General features: G+C 39.2%; 1 non-coding gene across 1 annotated transcript; it reads right to left on the reverse strand.

The window, feature by feature from the left end:
* Nucleotides 1–12,590: 12,590 nt before the first annotated feature.
* LOC121978941 lies at nt 12,591–12,696 on the reverse strand. The gene has a single exon (XR_006111259.1). It is a non-coding gene; the product is annotated as a small nucleolar RNA R71 (small nucleolar RNA).
* Between the last annotated feature and the right edge of the window lie 12,221 nt (nt 12,697–24,917).

Below are 24,917 nucleotides of genomic sequence, written 5' to 3' on the forward strand. Positions count from 1 at the left end.
GATCAGTGATTGACCCAACACATGCAATGCATGTTATAAACAAATAGGCAGGTACTAACAAGAGAGTACTAACACATGTCATAACCATCAGAATAACCATGCATGTACTAACAGGAATGTAAGATAATAATATGCAAACATACCTCCTATAGCTTGGAGATGTCCTGCTGCTACTTGGTCCCAAAGCCCGAAAGTCACATCAAGAAAACCAAAACACGAAATCCAAAAACATGAATAACAGGCATCGTACCTGCTCTGATACCACTAAATTGGTATCAGATAAATCTCGAAAATCCAGAACACATACCAAATATCATATACCTACTCTGATACCAAAAATTGTCACACCCCAAAGGAGGCCCTGCCAGACAAAAATTCGACAGCATCTCCCCTGTACGGGTGACAATCTGAAGCATTAATACATACAAAATATACATCAGCCACATACGGCTGGAATATATACACAACCATGCAGTTATAATCATAGCCCACTCAGCTGGAATGAAACAATCACAACCACGCAGTTATATATAAAGCAGCCCACACGGTTGTACTAGAAACATAGCGAAAAAAGCGAAGGAAAGCCCACACAAACCAAATAACTACAATGCATGCCAGCACGGCTTAAACACAAATACAACACCAAAACCACAAAATAGCCACATGGCTAAACGCAAATACAATGCCAAAAATAATTAAAGGATATACAAAAAGAAAACAAACACTAGGTGAAACCGTCTTCTGATGTGACGTAGGACCCGACAGACAGGATACTCCAAGCGACACACCAACCTTCTACAAGCTACCTGAAAACATAAATGTATACATGTGGTGGTGAGTATAGGTAACTCAGCGGGTAATAGAAAAGACACTGCTGTTAGGTTTTTCGGGCCGCGAAAACTGCTTTTTCGCGTCGCGAAAACCCCGAAACCCCCATGCCACCTGATCCGTGTGAAGTAAAATAAAAAAAAAATTCGAGTACGAGTTTACTAAAGCCTAGATCTACACTAGGAGAAGAGCCTTTTACCCTTGATGCACACCCTTCGTGAATCCCGCTCGTCCAAGGTGCCGGATCTCAAGATTGTCAAAATAGACAATCCTCTACACGTATCCACATGAACAAAGAGGGAGAAAAACCAAACTAAAGTGTGCTAGCACCTTAGTAGGGTTCGGCCAAGGTAGGATGAGAGGGAGAGAAGAAAGAACTCAAGGAGGAAGAAGATGTGAATGAGCCTTCAATGAAAAAATGAATTCCCATTAATTTTGAGTGGCCGGCCACAATTGTAACTCCAATACAATTAATGTGGCCGACCACATTAAATGGAAAAGAGGTTTGTAACCTCCATGATGTGGCACACACATGTGCTTGCTTTGATGATGTGGCACATCAGCATTAGTCCTCCTATTGCCAACTCACAAATGAGGTGGCAAATGGTCAAGTCAAACTTGACCTTTCATCTTCCTTCTCAAGTCAAGTCAAACTTGACCAAATCTCTCTCATGGTTGATCTAATCTAACCATTTGATTCAAACCAACTTAATATAATGAATCTAATTCATTTAATTAAATTGATTCAATGAGTCATAATCTAAATTAGACTCATTGAAGACATGAATAAACATGAGTCCAACTCAATTAGCCTAACTTGGATTACTCTTAATCCAATTTGGTTCAATACATGAAACTAATCCTCTTGGTTCATCATATGAACCTAATCTCCATCTAATTGTCCTTAGTGTGTGACCCTATAGGTTCTTGTAACGTTGGCAATGCCCCTAAACCCATTTAGGAGCATAAGTAATGAGCGATATCTAGCAACACATCATTACTACCCAAGTTATAAGAATGTTGAGATCCAACATCACCTTGTGACTACTAATTGTGACTCCTCACAATATATGACAAGTGTCCTTCTATCCTAGACATCTAGGTTGATCAATGTAAGGCATTGACCATGCCATCCTCTGACCAATCTAAATCTTGAACTCCAAGTAGACTCACTAAATCAAATGAGCTTAATATCTCATATTGACTCATTTGGACATGGCCATGCACTTCGTGGTCTCACTCTATCAAGAATATCGATGTCACTCCCGTCATATAGGAGGGATATATCTCATCTACATCACTCACATCCCTCCGCATAATTTGTTACATACCCAGTAATCGCCTTTATAGTCCACCCAGTTACGGGTGACGTTTGACGAAATTAAAGTACATAACTCCTTATGTTGGGATCCATGGTAACTTCATGTAATAACCCAAATTTCTCCCTTTCGAGTCCCAAAAGTAATTTAAAAATATTTAAAAATACTATAGAAAAATTATAGAGATTTTTAGAAATTTTTAGAGTATTTTTATACAATTTTTAGAGGTCGTTTGATATTTTTACTAAACGAAGGAAATTTCGACAAAAAAATATTCAAATTGAGATTCGAAACGTAGACCTGAACCGAACCTTAATCAAATCCAGCTAGACATCTGTTCTGGAATTGTTTTGTGATTGAATATGGAGCAAAATCTATTTAAGTAGTAGTTAATGAATAGGAAATAAATTAGAATAGAAAGGGTTGCAGCTGAGACTCGAACCCGCGAGCCACGCCATAAGGCAGAACGCAGCCAACCAACTGTGCCAGCGGGCTTTGCTTATTTAAGAAGGAGAGAAATATATTTAAGGTATAGTTGATGATGAAACCATAGTTATAAGAAAAGAGGACTTAATTTGTCCCGATCCCGAATCCTTTCCTCTCCTCTCTCACGACGGCGCGACTCTCTCTCGAGCGGAAACGAAGGAGGTTTAGGGCATCTCTCCGGCGGCCGGCGAGGGGCTGACTCCGGGAGTTTTTCATCAATCTGAGGTCTCTCGTCAAGAAGGACCCGTGAGCATGAAGAAGAGGCCACGATTTCAAGAGACCCGAACCCTAGAAGCCTTCGTCTCCTTCGGTTTGAATCCAAGGATCGTTGTAAGTTGCTTACTCACCTGCGGTAAGAGTAGTTCCGGGATTTCTTTTAGTTTTCTGCCATATGTTGAGGTTTCGGATTCTTGTTTCCTTTTGGATTTCGAAGCATGTTTTAAGGGGTTTTGTTTTTGATGCTTACTGACATGAACCCTAAAGAAAGGAGAGAAGGAATAGTTCAGTTTAAGCATGAAGAACAGATTCGAATTTAGGTTTTCAAGTGATAATTTTCCTTTGCTGGTCAATTTTCCTTTGCTGTTGCGAGCATGAGCAGTCCCTCTATGCGTTGCTGTTTGTGAGCAGTTCCCATCTGCTATTAGTTAAGCATGTGTAAATTGTAGCTTGTGATCACTTAGTAGATTGTTAGTTCAACACAATGCATTCTGGGAATTCATACAAGTCACTCATTTCATTTGTTTTCTCATTCTCAGTGCTATATTTATCAAATATGGAAAACTTACATTCTGTTATACAAATCAGATATATATAACAGAGAGATATGTATAACAGAACCAAGTTAGCTTGTGTGGATGTCAATCTCACTTATTTTCAGTGTGATCAAATAGGTGATAGATTATCAAACATTGTTCTTTATCTGAGCAGACCCCTAGCAAAATTGAAGTGAAAGAAATTATGTAATTGTGATGATTGTAGTTCTTGTCCTGTAGAGTTTCTGAATTCTTTGAACAATTCTGGTGGAAAGGATTTGAATGAGACCTGTCCAGATTCTTTCTTTTGTTTCCTAAAGTTAGGGACATTGCTAGAGGATTAGCTTATTAAGAGTTGGGTTTTATTTTCTGATAGTATTGTCGAAAATTAGTTGTGTGATCATTCTTGGATTAGGATTGAAGAATAGATGAATTTGGTGCTATATGTTGGTTTTTGATTCATAGGTAGTTTCCAATAGGACAAGTTAAAAAGGTTGGGTTGGTACTTTGATCTTGTGGAATTTGAAGTTGATGGCATTGCTGGAATTATGATGAGCACATATTAGTGTTATTAGAATTTTTCTTTATGAACATGTTTATGCTGGAGGTAGTTCCCAGTTCATTAGCTACTCAGATTTTCGGTTGTATGTTTCTACAGAATAATTGATGTTCGGTTTGAATTTATAGTGTAATATTTCAGTTTGAATCATGAATGTAACATGCCTAAGGACCTCTATTGCCCTATAGAAGTATAAGCTTTACATAGGTATCAAGCTTTACCTAAGTTTTAAATTCCAGCAGATTCAAGCATTCCATCATCTTTATGTAGCAATTTCTTTTATAGTAATAGCATTCTTACCTTATGCCTTGCTTTGCTGGAAACGAATCAGAACCTGTAGACCTACTGAATGCATGCTTTAGTACATCGTGGGTTAACTTTTGATAGCAACAGTGATTACCTCTTTCTTATACTTTGCTTTGCTAGAAGTAATTTAGAAGGTGTAGGTATGTTAAGTGTATGTCCTAGTATATTGCTATCTTTACGTAGAAATTTCTGATAGTAGCAGCATTGTTTCCTCATGCTTTGCCTTATTGGAAACAACTTAGAAGTGTAGACCTATTAAGTGCAGATTTTCGCATTCTTTAAGCATGACATAGGTTTTAATTTAATATGAATTCATTGCTTCTGGTATGCATAGCTTTAAGTCCATCATATACCTAAACATGATTTACCTTAAGCTCTAACTGTTTTTACCCAAGTTGACTTAATTGAGTGCAATCATGCCATAAGTGGTGGAGGTTGACCAAATGATGTTATGGAGGTTTTTGGTGCAACCATACCAAGCAGTCGAGGCCAACTAAGTAGTTTTAATATTCCAACAACATGCTTAAGTTAAGTTGATATCGTTTGTCAAGTAGGTTAAGATTAATTAAATACTTATCAATCAAGTCAAGGGTGGTTGGATATTTGACAGTTGAAGAAGTCTAAGTAAGTTAATATTGATAAGATACTTTATGGATATAATCTAACCAAGTAAATCAAGATTGAACTGTGAGTATTCTGTGATGGATGAAGTTTAGTGCACGGTGTGTGAGCTGCATGTTTCCTGTTTGTTTTAATGCATGACCGAGATACCTGTGTGATTTGAGCTTTGTATGAAGTGGTGGATTCGGTTTGAGGACTTCACATATGTTTCCTTGCTACCGTTTAATCCAGCAAGCTTCACATATGTTTAGAGTCATCTAGTTGAGTTCTTTTAATTCAAAGCATGCAGTATAGGTTTTAAATCCGACAAGTTTTAGATTTAGTTTAAGCTTGTATGATATGCAGACTTTCATAAGTATTGCTTGCGGATTTTGATAAGTGTTGCATGCAGAACTCCAATCTTAGAATAGATTTTTGTTAAGCTTAGTATAGTGCAGATTTTTGTTAAGTATCATAGTACAGATTTTGGTTAAGAATTATAGTTTTAGAATTTGTTTAAGCATACATATTTGAGTTTATTTGCAACTTCAATATGCATGATTGTGTGTTACCTAGTTGTTTCACTTATTGATGCATATAGAAAAATACCCTAACAGTATTTTGGGTTTAAGAAAAGTATAAGAAAGATAAAGAAAAGAAAGAAAAGGCCAAGGCCTTAAGTAGATCCCAAAGTCAAGACTTTAGGGATTTTGGCACACAAGGTGCCTATTAAAATGCCAAGGCATTTAAAGAAGAAGTAATTAAGATTATAAGTATTTTACTTTTAAGAAGAGGCTAGTACCCGACTTCGCAAGGTTGTCGTTAAATAAATTCAGGTGTCCAATTCCGATGTCTTGGCCCTGGTAGACAAAGGTCTGCTCTTTTAGGATTGGTGGCTCGCTACCCCAACCTATTAGGGAACGCGCATAAGATGGTACTAAGCCTAGGCCCAAGAAGAAGTTGATTTTTATTTTGAAGTATTATAAGTATAAGTTTTTGAACAAGTAAAACAAGTTTTACCTAAGTATAAAGTATTAAAGAATAAGTTTTAAACAAGTGAAATAAAGAATAAGTTTAGAACAAATGAAATAAGTTTCACTTTGTTTTAAAATCAGCAAGTTGAGTTTTCTTTTATGCTAGCATGTTGTTTAGATTAGCTTACTATTCTTTGCTATTTTCTGAGCATGAGTAGCTTTACATGTTTAGCATTTCAGCCTGTTTGATTCTTTTACTAGTAAATGAGCATGAGTAGTCTTCAGTAAGTAATCAGTTAGATCATGTTATAGATATATGTACATGCATATCGAGATTTTGTGAGTTAGATAGCGCTTACTAAGCATTTTGCTTATAGATTGCATTTTCTCTTACTGCAGATACAGGAAAAGAAAAGATTTAGCAAAGGAAGGCGACAAGGTGGCGCGGATGGTGTGTGATGCCACTATGGAAGCCTCGGGATTTGGCTAAGAAGTTGTTTAGAGTCCTTCTTTAATGTTATTAGAGAAGTTGAGATTGTTAAAGAGTTGTTTCCTTATGTTACTAATTGAGTCTATTTCGCATTGTTAGTTTGGTTGTTTTCCACTGTTGGAGCTTTATTCATTTGCTATTGCTAGAATAGTCTATTATTTAAGTTGTTGTGTCTTATTACTGTGTGGTTGTGAAGTATATATACCAGCCGCATGTGGCTGATGGTTTATTTTGCATGTATTGATGTTTATGGTCACCGGTACAGGGGAGATTCTACCGAAATTTTTTGGTAGGGATTCCTCGTGGTTTCGATCACACCGGTTAAGTAGAGTTAATAGTTAAGTAACGGTCACCTTAGGGAGTAATAGTAGTAGTAAGAAGGGTGGTCGTTACACTTCAGGTCTAAGGACTAGTAGTCATACTAATAGCCACATGAGAAAGTATATGACACTCATATAACGATCCATGATACTTTCTCATGGCGGGTTATTCAGTATACATTCTCCAATGCATTCCCCATGTGTCAACTTGATATTTCTATATCCATGATTTGTGTGATCAAGTCATCGAGTTGACCTACATGCTAGTCTAATTGCATTAACATTATCTCTGAATATTAATACTCGACTAGGAATGATTAAGAGTAGTGTTCCCTATATCATCTCACTATCGATTCAACCAATCGATTGATATAGATAAGAACCTTCTACTCAAGGACGCTATCATACTTAGTTTATTTGGCACCAATACAAGTAAGTATAATAACCAAAACAAATGCCTTTATTTATATAAGAATATGATACAACAAGTCCATAATACAATCGTCAAATGATTGGCTCTAGGGCTCTAACTAACAATCTCCCACTAGCACTAGTGCCAATCAGTGTAGTCTCTAAGCCCCAATGACCTAGTGTGACCATCATGCTTTGTCTGTGCCAAAGCCTTGGTCAAGGGATCTGCGATGTTAGCCTCTGTGGGTACTCTGCAAATCTTCACATCTCCTCTCTCGATAATCTCTCGAATGAGATGGAAGCGCCGTAGTATGTGTTTGGTCCACTGGTGTGAGCGAGATTCCTTCGCCTGTGCTATAGCTCCATTGTTGTCACAATAGAGCTCAATAGGGTCAGCGATGCTAGGAACCACCCCAAGTTCAGTGATGAACTTGGGATCCAAACTACCTCCTTTGCTGCCTCTGATGCAGCGATATACTCGGCTTCTATCGTAGAATCAACAATTGTGTCCTGCTTCGAACTCTTCCACCATTAATGCAAAACATGAACCCTGACTGCGATCGATAATCATCTTGATCGGTCTGGAAGCTGGCATCACTATAACCCTTTACAGCTAGCTCATCATTGCCTCCATATATCAAGAAATATTCTTTAGTCCTTCTTAAGTACTTAAGAATATTCTAGACCGCTATCCAGTGACTTTCACCTGGATCTGACTGGTATCTACTCGTCATGCTCAAAGCATACGAGACATCAGGACGAGTACATAGCATGGCGTACATGATAGATCCTATGGCTGAGACATAAGGGATCTGATCCATGCGGTCTCTCTCCTCTCTAGAAGAGGGACCTTGAGTCTTCGAAAGACTCACGCCATGTGACATTGGCAGAAATCCCTTCTTGGAGTTCTGCATGGAAAACCGAAGGAGTACCTTGTCAATATATGTACTCTGACTTAGGACAAGAAATCTCTTGGATCTATCTCTATAGATCTGTATGCCAAGAATGCGAGATGCTTCACCTAAGTCCTTCATTGAGAAACAACTCCCTAGCCAGGTCTTGACAGACTGAAGCAAAGGGATGTCTTTCCCAATGAGTAGTATGTCATCCACATACAATATGAGGAAGACAACTATGTCCCCTACAACCTTCTTGTAGATACAAGGTTCATCTTCATTCTTGATGAAATCAAACTATTTGATTGCATCATCGAATCGAAGATTCCAGCTCCGAGAAGCTTGCTTTAGTCCAGAAATGGACCTATGCAGCTTGCATACTCTGCTAGAATGCTGTGGATCTACAAAACCCTCAGGTTGTGTCATGTACACGTCCTCGAGCAGGTTTCCATTCAGAAACTTGGTTTTGACATCCATCTGCCATATCTCATAGTCATGGTATGCTGCAATAGCAAGCATGATCCGAATGGACTTAAACATCGCTACTGGAGAAAAGGTTTCATTATAGTCAATACTATGAATTTGCTTGAAACCTTTAGCTACCAAGCGACCCTTATAGATAAGTCCATCCATGTCAGTCTTTCTCTTAAAGACCCACTTACACCCAATGGATTTTACCCCTTCAGGTGGATCAACCAAAGTCCATACTTGGTTGGTGTACATGTATTCCATTTCGGATCTCATGGCCTCTAGCCATTTCTCGGAATCTGGTCTCATCACAGCTTCTTGATAGGTGGTAGGCTCATCCTCTATGAGCACAACGCCATCATGGTCAGACAAGAGAAATGAGTATCTCTCAGGCTGACGACGTACCCTTTCAGACCTGTGAAGAGGTATATTTACTTGAACTGGTTGTTGTTCCTCAACCCTTTGTGGAACAACATCATCTACAACTCTTTTTGGTTCCAGTTCAACTTCCATCGAGGCTTCAATGTTATGGTCCGCATCTTGAACTTCTTCAAGATTGAACGTACTCCCACTAGTCTTTCTAGAAACAAAGTCCCTTTCTAGAAAGACCTCAGTCTTTGCCACAACTACCTTGTGTTGACTGGGAATGTAGAATTAATATCCCTTAGTTTCCTTGGGATATCCAATAAAGTAGCACTTGTCGGATTTGGGTCCTAATTTGTCTGAGACTTGACGTTTAACGTAAGCCTTATAACCCCAAATTCTCATAAAAGACACCTGGGCATCTCTCCCAGTCCATATCCTATATGGTGTCTTTATCACGGCCTTGGATGGAACTCGGTTGAGTATAAAAGTTGCCGTGTCTAGAGCATAGCCCCAAAGAAATGTAGGAAGATCTGTGTGACTCATCATAGATCGTACCATATCTAATAGAGTACGGTTTCTCCTTTCGGATACACCATTCCACTGTGGTGTTCCAAGAGGAGTGAGTTGGGATAGAATCCCACACTCAGCTAGATAGTCACGAAACTCATGGCTAAGGTATTCTCCACCTCGATCTGAGTGAAGTATCTTAATACTCTTGCCAAGCTGGTTTTGTACTTCATTTTTGAATTCTTTGAACTTTTCAAAGGATTCAGACTTATGTGTCATCAAGTACACATAACCATATCTACTGAAGTCATCAGTAAATGTGATGAAGTACCTATAACCGCCTCTAGCAGCGACATTGAAAGGGCCACATGCATCACTATGTATAAGTCCTAACAGATCAGTCGCTCTTTCGCTATGCCCATTAAAGGGAGTCTTGGTCATCTTGCCTAGTAGGCATGACTCGCATGTCTCATAAGATTCAAAATCAAATGAGTCCAGCAAACCATCCTTATGGAGTTGGGATAAGCGTTTGTCATTTATATGACCTAAGCGACAGTGTCAGAGACATGTTTGGTTCATGTCATTTGACTTGAACTTCTTGGTATTTATGTTATAGATAGGGCTTTCAAGGTCTTGAATGTAGAGTCCGTTCATCAGAGGTGCACTACAATAGAACATATCTTTTAAATAAACAGAACAACATTTGTCCTTTATTATAAAAGAGAACACTTTCTTGTCCAAACAAGAAACTGATATAATGTTCTTAGTTAAGGCAGACACATAACAACATTCATCAAATTCTAGTACAAGCCCAGAGGGTAGAGATAAATAGTAAGTTCCTATAGCAACAGCAGCAACCCGTGCTCCATTGCCTACTCGTTGGTCTATCTCGCCCTTTGTCAATGCTTGATGTGCGTAGATTATATACTCTTTTATGCATGCTTTTACGCACATTTACATACTTTGAGAATGCTTGATCTATGCATTTTTATACTTCCAGCTTTCCTTTTAGCATATTTACTCTTTTGGTTCGGAGATCTGCTTTTTGTGCATTTTCTGTACACAGGAGTCGAAATTGGTGAAGATTATGCGTCCTTGGGCAAGCTTGGAAGTAATTGAAGGGAGAGAGCATCAGGCCGTGTACCACACATGGCCGTGTAGTCTTAACAGGAAGGAAAGTGGACATGGCCGTGCGAATCTCACACGGCCGTGTCTTAATTTGAAGAAATCAGAACAGATGCCTTACATGGCCGTGTGGATCTACACGGCCGTGTGAGGTTTCCAGAGGCCAAGCAGGTGACGGCCGTGTGCATCACACGGCAGTGTGAAGTTTCCAAAGACCAAGCAAGTGGTGGCCGTGTGCATTACACGGCCGTGTAACATTTCCAGAGAGCAGGAGGGTCTTGGCCGTGTGCACCACACGACCGTGCAGTTTCGGCAGAGAAGGAAGAGGACCTGGCCGCGTGAATCTCACACGGCCGTGTCACGGGGCCGTGTGGCGCCCGATTTCCTCCTCTATTTAAACCCTCCTTCATGAATTGAAAGGGGATCTTTCCCCCTTTGGGAGAAGGGAAGATTTGGTGGTTTCCTCCCATTCTTGGGAGGATTTCTGGGCGATTCTAAGGGAGTTCTTGACGATTTCGACTCCGGAGCGAGGATTGGATCCGAAGACGAGGCTTCTTCGTAGATAAGTTTTCTCTTTTCCCCTTTTCTTGGTTTCTTGGATTGAGGATTTAAGAAATGCTTGTAATCTTTATTTCTTCGGGTATTCTTCCTCGATTCATGGAGTAGATCTTGAATTCTAGGATTAAGGGAGTATTTGCATGATGGATTGATGTAATTTCTTATGGATTTGCCAATTTCTTGTTTCAATGACATTGTCTTGCTTGTATCAATTGGATCTTGAATGATTAATGGTGATTTGTGCTTAATTCTCATTCTTGATTGATTGTTTGGATTTCTTGTGGACTTTGTAAAGATAAACTCTCACTCGATCATCCGAGGGATCCACGTGACAGGTGCAAGCCCGTGTAAGGACGTTTGAGAGATAATCTTGAAGAGGAAATAGGAATATTCAAGAGAGTAGGATGGATCTTGTGATTACTTTCTTGTATCTTGATAGATTAATAAGTTGTGGGCTTCTATGTTGATATCCGAGGAAGGCATAGTAATAGGTGCGCTTCTGTGTAAGGACAACGTAGGTTCACGTCTAATTGATCATATTTAGATACATTTCTCAGTCCTTAGCCGGTTATCTATTGCAAGAGAGAACCGACAACTTTCTACAAGTGTTAGGCAATTGAGGGATAAGAAGTGGTGAACCATTTACATTCAAGAAATCTTACAAAGAAACCGAAACTCCTAGAATCTCCCTTTATCATAACCCAAAACACTAAATTCTTGTTTGTTGATCTATAATATTAGATTTGTTTACCTTCACTTTGCATTTAAAACGATTGGATAGTTGTTTAGCTAATTCGCATTAAGACATTCCTAGTGCTTATTCCAGTCCCTGTGAATACGATAATCTTTTATATTACTTGCGACATTTCCGTACACTTGCGGAGCGTGACAAGTTTTTGGCGCCGTTGCCGGGGACTGCACTATAACATTAGGAATTATCAATTGAGTTAGACTAAACAATAACATTTGTTTTCCTTTCATATTGCATAGTTGTAACTAATCATTAGATTTCTGTTTTTACTTTCTTGTATAACTTTTACTTCTTGTTAATTCTTTTTGTACAAATTCAATTCTGCATTTTTGATTCTTTTATTTTTCTTTTTTTGTTGAATTGTCATTTGCTATCTTGTTCTTGTGTATGCGAAGATCTAACTTTGCAGGAGAATTCTTTCCTTTTGACCCTGAGATTGACAGAACTTTCCATAAAAGAAGAATTCTGCAAAGGCAAATTGAAGAACAGGAACATTTGAACATGGCGAATAGACCACTCAAGGATTATGCAGCACCTTATGCAAGAGGTTTTCGATCTAGTATTTCAAGACCTTCAGTGGAAGCTAATAACTTTGAGATCAAACCCGCAATTATATCTATGGTGCAGCAGAACCAATTTGGTGGGGGACCTCATGAAGACCCCAATCAACACTTAGAGGTCTTTTATGAAATATGTGGTACCATGAAAATGAATGGAGTTCCTTCAGATGCAGTTAGATTATTATTATTTGGGTTTTCTCTAAGAGATAGGGCAAAGCAATGGCTGAATTCTTTGGCCCCTAATAGCATCACCACTTGGGAGCAGTGTGAGCAACAGTTTCTTGATAAATTCTATCCACCAAGTAAAACAGCTCATATGAGGAATTTAATTGCAAGCTTCAAGCAGACTGACTCAGAATCTCTTTTTGAAGCATGGGATAGATACAATAGTATGCTCAGACAATGGCCACATCATGGGTTGGAAAGATGGTTAGTGTTGCACACTTTTTATAATGGTATCAACTATCATACCAAAGTGTCCCTTGATTCAGCTGCTGGAGGGGCACTTATGAACAAAAGTTTAGATGAAGCTGAAGAAATTATTGACAGTGTAGCACAAAATCATCATCAATGGGCAAACGAAAGAAGTGGTGGCTATTCTTCTGTAAACCCAACAATTAAAGCATCAGGAGTTTGATGTAGATGCAGTCACTCTTTTGTCTGCAAAATTGGACGCTCTTACAAAGAAATTTGAGAATATGGGGACTAGTTCTAATATGGTCAATGCTATTAGTACATCTTGTGAAGTATGTGGGAGTTCAGAGCATTCAAATGACTCATGTCCATTGGGAGCTATCACTGCACAAATCAATCAACTGGAACAATGTGATGCAATCATGAGTTACAATCAAAGGCAGAACAACTCATACTCAAATACTTATAACCCTGGATGGAAGAGCCATCCCAATTTTTCTTACAGAAATAATCAAGATCAAGGACCATCTATGGGGGCAAGACCAAATTTTCAAGTTGGGCAACAAAAATTTCAACATCTATCTTCTCAAGGCTTACCAAAGTTAAATATTGAAAAGATGCTTGAAGAAATTATCTCAAGTCAGAATGAAATGAAGCAAGATTTAGCAAAGCTCATTCAGAGAATGGATAATTCTGAAAAGCATCAAAAGATCCAGGATAGTCAAATTGGCCAACTAGCTTCCTCATCATCCAGAGCACCAGGACAACTTCCAGGAAAACCTGATGTGAATCCTATGGAGCATTGCAATAGAATTGAGCTTAGGAGCGGACGAACCTTGGGAGACTCCCAAGTGACTGCTTCAAAAGGGATATAAAAAGAAGAAGAGCTCTCTCCTCTTATACCAAATCAGATTCAAGCTAATGAGGAGAGTACCATTGAGGTTGAAGAGACTCTTCCACTGAACCATCAGAGCAAAGCTGTCCCTTTTCCTCAGAGACTTACAATGCTCAAGAAAGATGAAGAATTTGGCAAGTTTTTAGAAAAAGTTAAGGAAATTTGTGTAGAGGTACCTCTTATTGATGCTATTCTCCAAATGCCTAGATTTGCCAAATTCCTGAAGGATCTCATGTCAAACAAGAGAAGAAGAGGAGAGGTTGAGACCATTGCGCTTAGTGAGGAATGTAGTGCTATTTTGGAGAAGAACACTTCCCCAAAACTAAATGACCCAGGGAGCTTTTATATTCCTTGCAACATAGGAAAAGAATTTTTTGAAAAAGCTTTTTGTAATTTGGGGGCAAGTGTTAGCCTCATTCCCTATTCAATTTGTAATAAATTAGGTCTCAAAAACATTAAACTTGCTACTATGGCACTTCAACTTGCCGATCATTCCTGCAGGTACCCTTTGGGTATTATAGAAGATGTGCCAGTAGAGGTGGATGGGAATGTTATTCCCACAGATTTTGTCGTGTTGGACATGGAAGAGGACCCTCGGATTCCTATCATATTAGGAAGACCTTTCCTTGCTACAGCTGGAGCTATTATTGATGTAAAAAATCATAAGCTTTCTTTGGTAATTGGTAAGGAAAGGTTGGAATATGATTTATCTAATATCTCTAACCATGTCTCGTCTCTTTTAAATGCTTGTAGCAGGACAAGCATTTATAAACTTGAGGAATGGAATTTCCACCCTCATGGAAGGCCACCAAACGAAGGAGACAATGTGGTGGAAGATGTTGGGAGAAGATCTCCCAACAAAAATGAAAAGTATATCTGTCCTCCAAGGGCGAGGAAAAGAAGCGAATGATCAAGTTTGGTCGAGCTAAAGACCTTAAACAAGCGCTTCTTGGGAGGCAACCCAAGGGTTCTTTTAGTTAGTTTTGATTTGTATCTTAATTTCTTTTAGTTTGATGCATTCTTTTGATTTTGCTTTCAGGTTAGGTGCAAAACTGAGCTCGGTCGTGTGCTGTACACGGCCAGGCAAAAGTTGCAGAGAAGGGGAGTGCTTGGGCCGTGTCATCCAGACACGACCGTGTAGGATTTCCCGAGGAGAAAAGGGTCTAGGCCGTATCTCAAACACGGCCGTGTAAAGAATCCCGAGAAGAAAGATGGAGAGGCCATGTCCGTGACACGACCGTGAGAGGAAACCAGTGGAAGAAGGGGGGAGGCCGTGTGGATATGCACGGCCTGTGTCTGGAATCCAGAGAAGGAAGAGGGGGAGGCCGTGTGGATCTGCACGGCCTGTGTAGGGGAGTTATTAAAGTCTTCTTTCTACCTCACACGGCCAGATCTTGGCCGTGTTCCGCACACCCCTAACTCTCCAAAACATCTCTTTCTCTCCCAATCTCTTAAAAACTCCTCTCTATTCTCTCAAGATCTCTTAGATCTGGATTCTCTTCCTCTCTAAGACTTGGACTTTTCATTCTCCTAACCTAAGATCTTTGCTCTTTGAAGTTTTGTTCTTTGAGTTTCATTCTTCCAACCCTAGATAATTCTTCCCCTATCTAAACTCATCAAGATGTCCAACATTTTGAAGAAACTTCGCAAAGGAGGTGGTGGATCCAGTGGAGACAAAGAGAAGGAGCCATCAAGGGACAAAGGAAAACAACCAGTAAGGGGCAAAGGCAAAAGGACTTCACGCAACGAAGGTAATGACAATGAATTCAATATTGTGTTTAGAAATGATGATCAATAACTAGATTTGCAATTCTTGTCAATAGAAAGATAGTGTGTACTAGATATATGGACCCAACCGTTCTTGATATGCTTGGAATTAGGGAAGATGTAGATTTGATGATTGGGTTTTTGGATTGGAGTGATATTATGTACACACATTTGCCTACATATCCTCGTTTTGTTTTGGAATTTTTAAGTTCATTAGATGTCCATTTTAATAAAGAAGATGATTATTTTGGAAAAATCTCATTTAGACTAATGAATCAAGAATTTCTATGGGTATTTAGTGACTTTAATTCTTGTTTTGGATTAACCACCGGTAGCCCTCGTAGGTTTGATCCAAGGTTTAATTGGAATCATTTTTGGAATGCAATAACTGGATTAGGTCAACCTTATGAGCCTTCAAGAGCTAAGGCTTCCAATATGCAAAACCCCATCTTTAGGTATCTACATAGAGTCATGAGTAAAACTATTTTTGGTAGAGGAGAGAGTGATGGGGTGGTTAAAAAGATAGAGCTTTATGCTTTATGGGCTATGCTTTATAAGGTTGAGTTTGATTCTGGTTTTCATTTTGTTCAAACCTTATTAAGATCGGCTAGGGCATCATCGGGATCAATTGTTTTTGGTGGTTTGATTACCCGAATAGCTTATAATTTAAATCTTGATGTTGATGGGTTGGAAATAATTCATGGTAATGACATGATTGACATTGATGCATGTCTTGCTATGAAAATGATCGTTCGGGATGAGAATGGTTTCGCGTTTCCTAGGAGGAGTGGTTCTCCTTTACCCCTTCCTTTTCCTGAACGAACTACTATTCGTAACCCGGCTAATTGGGTAATTTCTGAGTTAGATTTTGAGGATAACCCTTCTATACCTGGAGACACTGAGTCACATCATGAGCCCTCGTCATATGGACACCCGCAGCCTTCTAGTTTTATGGAGCCCGCTAGACATTCTTTTGCATATGGCGCGGGATCTTCTAGGTTTGATTTTTCAGATTTTCGTACGTCTCTAGAATCACTTCATGAGAAGCAAGATTCCCAACAAAAAATGTTGGAGGGGCGCTTCTCTTTATCTGATGATCAGTTTAGGGAGGTACAAAATCATTTTCAGTTTACGAGGAATTTTCAAGGTCAAGTGGCTGAGTTTGTGCAGGATTATGATACTGATCAGGCTAGGATGAGAGATTTTATGCAGAGTATGATGCTTACTAGCCAACAAGTAGATGCTTTATATGAGTATCATAGATCCTTGGGTGAGATTCCAGGTTTTCCTAGTTTTCCTATTGGCCAACCACGTCGTAGACCTCCTTTCCCTCGTCCACCTCCACCTCCTCCACCGTTTTGATTTCATCGGGACGATGAAAAGTTTAAGTCTGGGGGGGTGTTATGTACTGTTTAGTTTGGTTTTCAGTTTTTTGTTTTTGTTAGTTTTTCATGTTGGTTCTTATTTTCATTGCTTGTTGCTTTATTGTGCTTGTTTTTGAAATAATCATGGCAAAAAAAATTTTGAGAACATCAAATCTTCACTTATATGCTTTCTTGGATTCAAGTGAAATGTTAGCACGATTATTGTCTTGATTCATGATGTTCGAATGATGCTAGTAGTAAACTTTGTGTAGTTCTTTTTTCTATCTTGGGAAGCATTAATAAGCTAAGAATCTTATGGTGATGAGTTTTAGTTTTGGTTCAACCTTAAGGATTTTATCTTCACTACACTTGTGCTTGATGCTTGAATAGTTGATGTCATTGAAATAGTCATGATTCATCTTGTTTGCTTAGTACTTGGTTTCCATGGTGATTTCTCAACTTTCATTTTGGTTACTGGATGAGGCTCAAATCATTAAAGCTCATTTGAAAAAATCAAAATATCCCAACATGTGTGCTAAAAGTACATTTGTGAATAAGTTTTGCACAATGCAAACACTTATTAAAATAATAATAATAATAATAATAAGGGATATAAAAAACAGTTGTCATGAGTGGAATCTAGCAAGTCACCCCTTTGAGACCGAGTTAGGTTACTAGGGAAATGACTGCTTAGCTTCCCTTGAGATTGAGCACACCTTTGAGACCTTGGGTTAGTTGAGAAATATGAACCAAGTGAATGGTGAGTAAGTGCCTATCACTGGTTACTTGTCTTTCACTGGAAACACTAGGAATTCAAATTTGATGACGACTTGACTAGGACATGGATTGAAACTTGAAGGGTGTTGAGTTACCTTTACACTGTGCACAAGATTCTTATGCTTGAACCATACTTTACTTGTTTCCATGATCATGTTTGTTAATGAAACTTTTTGATAGAATTAGGAAAGTGCACTAGGTTTTATGAATGTGTTGTAGAACATATGAATTTAGACTGCAGCATTTTGCTTGAGGGCAAGCAAAGGTTTAAGTCTGGGGGTGTGATGTGCGTAGATTATATACTCTTTTATTCATGTTTTTACGCACATTTACATACTTTGAGCATGCTTGATCTATGCATTTTTATACTTCCAGCTTTCCTTTTAGTATATTTACTCTTTTGGTTCGGAGATATGCTTTTTGTGCATTTTCTGTACACAGGAGTCGAAATTGGTGAAGATTATGCGTCCTCGGGCAAGCTTGGAAGTAATTGAAGGGAGAGAGCATTAGGCCGTGTACCACACATGGCCATGTAGTCTTAACAGGAAGGAAAGAGGACATGGCCGTGCGAATCTCACACGGCCGTGTCTTAATTTGAAGAAATCAGAACAGATGTCTTACATGGCCGTGTAGATCTACACGGCCGTGTAAGGTTTCCAGAGGCCAAGCAGGTGACGGCCGTGTGCATCACACGGCAGTGTGAAGTTTCCAGAGACCAAGCAGGTGGTGGTCGTGTGCATCACACGGCAGTGTGAAGTTTCCAGAGACCAAGTAGGTGGTGGCCGTGTGCACCACACGGCCGTGTAACATTTCCAGAGAGCAGGAGGGTCTTGGCCGTGTGCACCACACGGCCGTGCAGTTTCGACAGAGAAGGAAGAGGACATGATCGTGTGAATCTCACACGGCCGTGTCACGGGGCCGTGTGGCGCCCGATTTCCTCCTCTATTTAAACCCTCCTTCATGAATTGAAAGGGGATCTCTCCCCCTTTGGGAGAAGGGAAGATTTGGTGGTTTCCTCCCATTCTTGGGAGGATTTCTGGGCGATTCTAAGGGAGTTCTTGATGATTTCGACTCCGGAGCGAGGATTGGATCCGAAGACGAGGCTTCTTCGTAGATAAGTTTTCTCTTTTCCCCTTTTCTTGGTTTCTTGGATTGGGGATTTAAGAAATGCTTGTAATCTTTATTTCTTCGGGTATTCTTCCTCGATTCATGGAGTAGATCTTGAATTCTAGGATTAAGGGAGTATTTGTATGATGGATTGATGTAATCTCTTATGGATTTGCCAATTTCTTGTTTCAATGACATTGTCTCTTGTATCAATTGGATCTTGAATGATTAATGGTGATTTGTGCTTAATTCTCATTCTTGATTGATTGTTTGGATTTCTTGTGGACTTTGTAAAGATAAACTCTCACTCGATCATCCGAGGGATCCACGTGACAGGTGCAAGCCCGTGTAAGGACGTTTGAGAGATAATCTTGAAGAGGAAATAGGAATATTCAAGAGAGTAGGATGGATCTTGTGATTACTTTCTTGTATCTTGATAGATTAATAAGTTGTGGGCTTCTATGTTGATATCCGAGGAAGACATAGTAATAGGTGCGCTTCTGTGTAAGGACTAATTGATCATATTTAGATACATTTCTCAGTCCTTTGCCGGTTATCTATTGCAAGAGAGAACCGGCAACTTTCTACAAGTGTTAGGCAATTGAGGGATAAGAAGTGGTGAACCATTTACATTCAAGAAATCTTACAAAGAAACCGAAACTCCTAGAATCTCCCTTTATCATAACCCAAAACACTAAATTCTTGTTTGTTGATCTATAATATTAGATTTGTTTACCTTCACTTTGCATTTGAAACGATTGGATAGTTGTTTAGCTAATTCGCATTGAGACATTCCTAGTGCTTATTCCAGTCCCTGTGGATACGATAATCTTTTATATTACTTGCGACATTTCTGTACACTTGCGGAGCGTGACAATGCTCTGCTATTTCTCAGCGCTTGTACATTAGTACAAATGTGAGAAGCACATCCGGTATCTAATACCCACGATGAAGAAATAGAGAGGTTGACTTCTATAACATTTATACTTGAAGTAGAAATCTTATTTCTCTTCTTCTTAAGATCTTCCAGGTATCCTATGCAGTATCTCTTCCAGTGCCCTGCTTGTCCATGATACAGTTGACGAAGATGTTCAACCATATCATAAGCGCCCATTAACTCGTGTTGCTTCTGAAGCTTAGAGTTCATGGTCGCGAGCATAAGACAGGACACATCTAATGCGTCATCTTGATGCTTCTTGTAAGCATCTCGGTCAGCTCGCGTGGCAGTGGCAGGAGGAGCCTCAGTAATGGGCTGGTCCAGAATGTACAGTTTACGTTCTTGGGTGAGAACTATTCTCAAGTTCTTGTGCCAGTCCAGGAAATTTGCGCCGTTGAGCTTGTCTTTCTCAAGAACAGAACGCAGGGAGAAAGAGTTCGTATTCGACATCATGGTTATCTACAACAGAAAAATGCAGAAAATAAATATCATATTCTTTTAAATCATTTAATTAGGCCTTTAACTAAATGATGCTCCCACTGAATTCTATAATTCATGTGGGACAAGATCCACATCATACTAACCATTGAGTTAGCTTTGGCTAATACACCCAAGATTTAGTATGATCGGTAGGTAACGATTTACCAATTACATCTCTATGCAACTCTTGTTTATAAGATCATTATCCGCAGTTATATTAAAACTTGAGTTAGCTTTGGCTAATACGCCCAAGAATTAATATAAATGTGATTTATGTCCTATCTTTCCAACCGTTGGAAGAATGCCTATAGTTGTACTCGATCCAACTGAGTTAACTAGGAATACTCAATCTAATTGAGTTTGTACTCGTCCATGCGTTGATAAGCGGGACCAAGATTGTCCCTCCGTACCCTACTACGATAATATGTGTTGCTCTGCTTTGGCAGATTCAACAACACATATTATCGAGGTAGTGATAGGTATCACGGCACTATAGGCATTAGAGTTGATGCGATTGAGATCTAATCTAATCGAGAGGGTGCATCTTGTACACTTTTAGATCTAATCTAATCGTTAGGCACTAATTAATTACTAATCATGCATCACATACACACAAGCAATTAATTAAATTATTTGTGATTAGTCATGACCCTACTACGATCTTCTCAAGCCAATGAGAAGATCGGATGGTCAACCTAAGGTCAACAATTTCTCAAGCTCCTCCCTTTGACCACCGTGTGTTGCTCGCGCCCTCCTCGTAACTCTGTCTCGAGTGGACCTTCCACCACTCCAATTTTGTATATTATAATTTTGAAACTCGAGTTACATTCGAGTCCAAACTAATTTACAACAAGAATAAATGGAGAAAGGCACGACGCGCAGGTCGCGTATCAAATATACAGCACACACAACACAAATGACGGCGCGCAGGCCGTAATATGAATTACAAAACAAATATACCAATCAAATTGGGTCTTTTGGGCCATGAACATCAAAAATTATACATAATTCTAAATTATGTAATTTCCATAATTTTCTGTAATTTTAATACTATTTTTACAATTTTTATGAGTAAAAATTCCCGGCGATCCTGTTTAGCGGTTTTCGGGCGTAATCGCGGAACGAATCCCCTTGCGGGGCCAGGGGCAGCGCCCCTACCCGCGATCTAACCATCACGAGTGTTCCTTAGCGATCCTACAGCGCCTTAGCCCGCTGTCCCAAAAAGATTTGGGGCGAAACCTTGCCGTTTCGGAAAAATCTTCTCGGTAGTTGAAGCCTACAAGTGTCGGAACACTTGTGCTTCGCTTCTACGAGAAAATTACCCATAAAAACTATAAAATTAGAAAACTTTACAGAATATTACAGATCTTCTATTTTTCATAAAAATAAAAAATAAACTCGTACAAGACTTCGCACGTGGCTCTGATACCACTATTGGGTTTTTTCGGGCCGCGAAAATCGTTTTTTCGCGTCACGGAAACCCCGAAACCCCCGTCACCGGATCCGTGCAAAGTAAAATAAAACAAAATTTTATGAGTACGAGTTTCTTAGACTTAGTTCTAAACTAGATTTACAAGAGCCTTTTACCCTTGATGCGCGCCCTTCGCGAATCCCACTCGTCCAAGGTGCCGGATCTCAAGATTGTCAAAGTAGACAATCCTCTACACGTATACACACGAACAAAGAGGGAGAAAAACCAAACTAAAGTGTGCTAGCACCTTAGTAGGGTTCGGCCAAGGTAGGATGAGAGGGAAAGAAGAAAGAACTCAAGGAGGAAGAAGATGTGAACGAGCCTTCAATGAAAAAATGAATTCCCATTCATTTTGAGTAGTCGGCCACAATTGTAACTCCAATACAATTAATGTGGCCGACCACATTAAATTGAAAATAGGTTTGTAACCTCCAGGATGTAGCACGCACATGTGCTTGCTTTGATGATGTGACACATCTTCATTAGTCCTCCTATTGCCAACTCACAAATAAGGTGGCAAATGGTCAAGTCAAACTTGACCTTTCATCTTCCTTCTCAAGTCAAGTCAAACTTGACCAAATCTCTCTCATGGTTGATCTAATCTAATCATTTGATTCAAACCAACTTAATATAATGAATCTAATTCATTTAATTAAATTGATTCAATGAGTCATAATCTAAATTAGACTCATTGAACACATGAATCAACTTGAGTCCAACTCAATTAGCCTAACTTGGATTACTCTTAATCCAATTTGGTTCAATACATGAAACTAATCCTCTTGGTTCATCATATGAACCTAATATCCATCTAATTGTCGTTAGTGTGTGACCCTATGGTTCTTGTAACGTTGGCAATGCCCCTAAACCCATTTAGGACCATAAGTAATGAGCGGTATCTATCAACACATCATTACTACCCAAGTTACAAGAATGTTGAGATCCAACATCACCTTGTGACTACTAATTGTGACTCCTTACAATATATGGCAAGTGTCCTTCTATCCTAGACATCTAGGTTGATCAATGTGAGGCATAGACCGTGCCATCCTCTGACCAATCTAAATCTTGAACTCCAAGTAGACTCACTTAGTCAAATGAGCTCAATATCTCATATTGACTCATTTGGGCATGGCCATGCACTTCGTGGTCTCACTCTATCAAGAATATCGATGTCACTCTCGTCATATAGGAGGGATAGATGCCATCTACATCACTCACATCTCTCCGCACAATTTGTTACATACCCAGTAATCGCCTTTATAGTCCACCTAGTTACGGGTGACGTTTGATGAAACCAAAGTACATAACTCCTTATGTAGGGATCAATGGTGACTTCAGGTCTAAGGACTAGTAGTCATACTAATAGCCACATGAGAAAGTATATGACACTCATATAACGATCCATGATACTTTCTCATGGCGGGTCATTCAGTATACATTCTCCAATGCATACCCATGTGTCAACTTGATATCTCTATATCCTTGACTTGTGAGATCAAGTCATCGAGTTGACCTACATGCTAGTCTTATTGCATTAACATTGTCTTTGAATGTTAATACTCGACTAGGAATGATTAAGAGTAGTGTTCCCTATATCATCTCACTATCGATTCAACCAATCGATTGATATAGGTAAGAACTTTCTACTCAAGGACGCTATCATACTTAGTTTATTTGGCACCAATACAAGTAAGTATAATATCCAAAACAAATGCCTTTATTTATATAAGAATATGATACAACAAGTCCATAATACAATCATCAAATGATTGGCTCTAGGGCTCTAACTAACAAGTGCACGGTCAACAAATAAAATATGGAGATCAAAAGTATACAGTCTCAGTAGAGAATAAAGAACATGATCATACTATCATAATCAATGCACCTAAACATATCTGACATAATAACCTGACCAATAAACTGTACAAACCACAACTAACATAATGACAAATACATACCCAATCTGAAATCGACACAAGGTACAATGTGTTAGTTAGAGCCCTAGAGCCAATCATTTGATGATTGTTGTATGGACTCATTGTATCATATTTCTTATATATAAAGGCATTTGGTTTTTGGTTATTATGCTTACTTGTATTTGTGGCAAATAAACTAAGTATAATAGCAACCTTGAGTAGAAAGTTCTTACCTATATCAATCGATTGGTTGAATCGGTAGTGAGATGATATAGGGAACACTATTCTTAATCATTCCTAGTCGAGTATTAACATTTAGGGACAATGTTAATGCAATAAGACTAGCATGTAGGTCAACTCGATGACTTGATCTCACAAGTCATGGATATGGAGATATCAAGTTGACACATGAGTATGCATTGGAGAATGTATACTGAATGACCCGCCATGAGAAAGTATCATAGATCGTTATATGAGTGTCATATACTTTCTCATGTGGCTATTAGTATGACTATTAGTTCTTGGACCTGAAGTCACCATGGTTCCCTACATAAGGAGTTACATACTTTGGCTTCGTCAAACGTCACCCGTAACTGGGTGGACTATAAAGGCGATTACTGGGTATGTAACAAATTATGCGGAGGGATGTGAGTGATGTAGATGGGATCTATCCCTCCTATATGACGGGAATAACATCGATATTCTTGATAGAGTGAGACCACTAAGTGCATGGTCATGCCCAAATGAGTCAATATGAGATGTTGAGCTCATTTGATTAAGTGAGTCTACTTGGGATTCAAGATTTAGATTGATTAGAGGATGACACGGTCTATGCCTCACATTGATCAATCTAGATGTCAAGGATAGAAGGGCACTTGTCATATATTGTCGAGGATCGTACGCTTGACGATCTCGAGATCCGGCGAACCGTTGGACGAGCGGGATTGTGAAGGGCATCGCATCGAGGGTAACTTCCTTCTCCTAGTGTAGATATAGATGTAAGAAACTCGTACTCGTAAATTTTTTTATTTATTTTACTTCGCACGGATCTGGTGGCTTGGGGTTCGGGGTTTCTACAATGCGAAAAAGCAGTTTTTGCGGCCTGAAATTCCCAACAGTGGTATCAGAGCCATGAGCAAAGTCTTGTATGAGTTTATTTTGTATTTTTATGAAAAATAGCAGTTCTATAATATTCTGTAAATTTCATATTTTTATAGTTTTTATGGGTATTTTTCTCGTAGAAGCGAAGTACAAGTGTTTCGACACTTGTAGGATTCGACTACCGAGAAGATTTTTCCGAAATGGCAAGGTTTCACCCCAAATATTTTTGGGACAGTGGGCTAAGGCGCTGTAGGATCGCTAAGGAGCACTCACGATGGTTAGATCGCGGGTAGGGGCGCTGCCCCTGGCCCCGCAAGGGGATTCGTTCCACGATTGCGCCCGAAAACCCGCTAAACGGAACTGCCGGGAATTTTACTCATAAAAATTGTAAAAATTATAGTAAAAATTA

Source organism: Zingiber officinale, chromosome 4B (genome assembly GCF_018446385.1).
Source record: "Zingiber officinale cultivar Zhangliang chromosome 4B, Zo_v1.1, whole genome shotgun sequence".
NCBI lineage: Eukaryota > Viridiplantae > Streptophyta > Magnoliopsida > Zingiberales > Zingiberaceae > Zingiber > Zingiber officinale.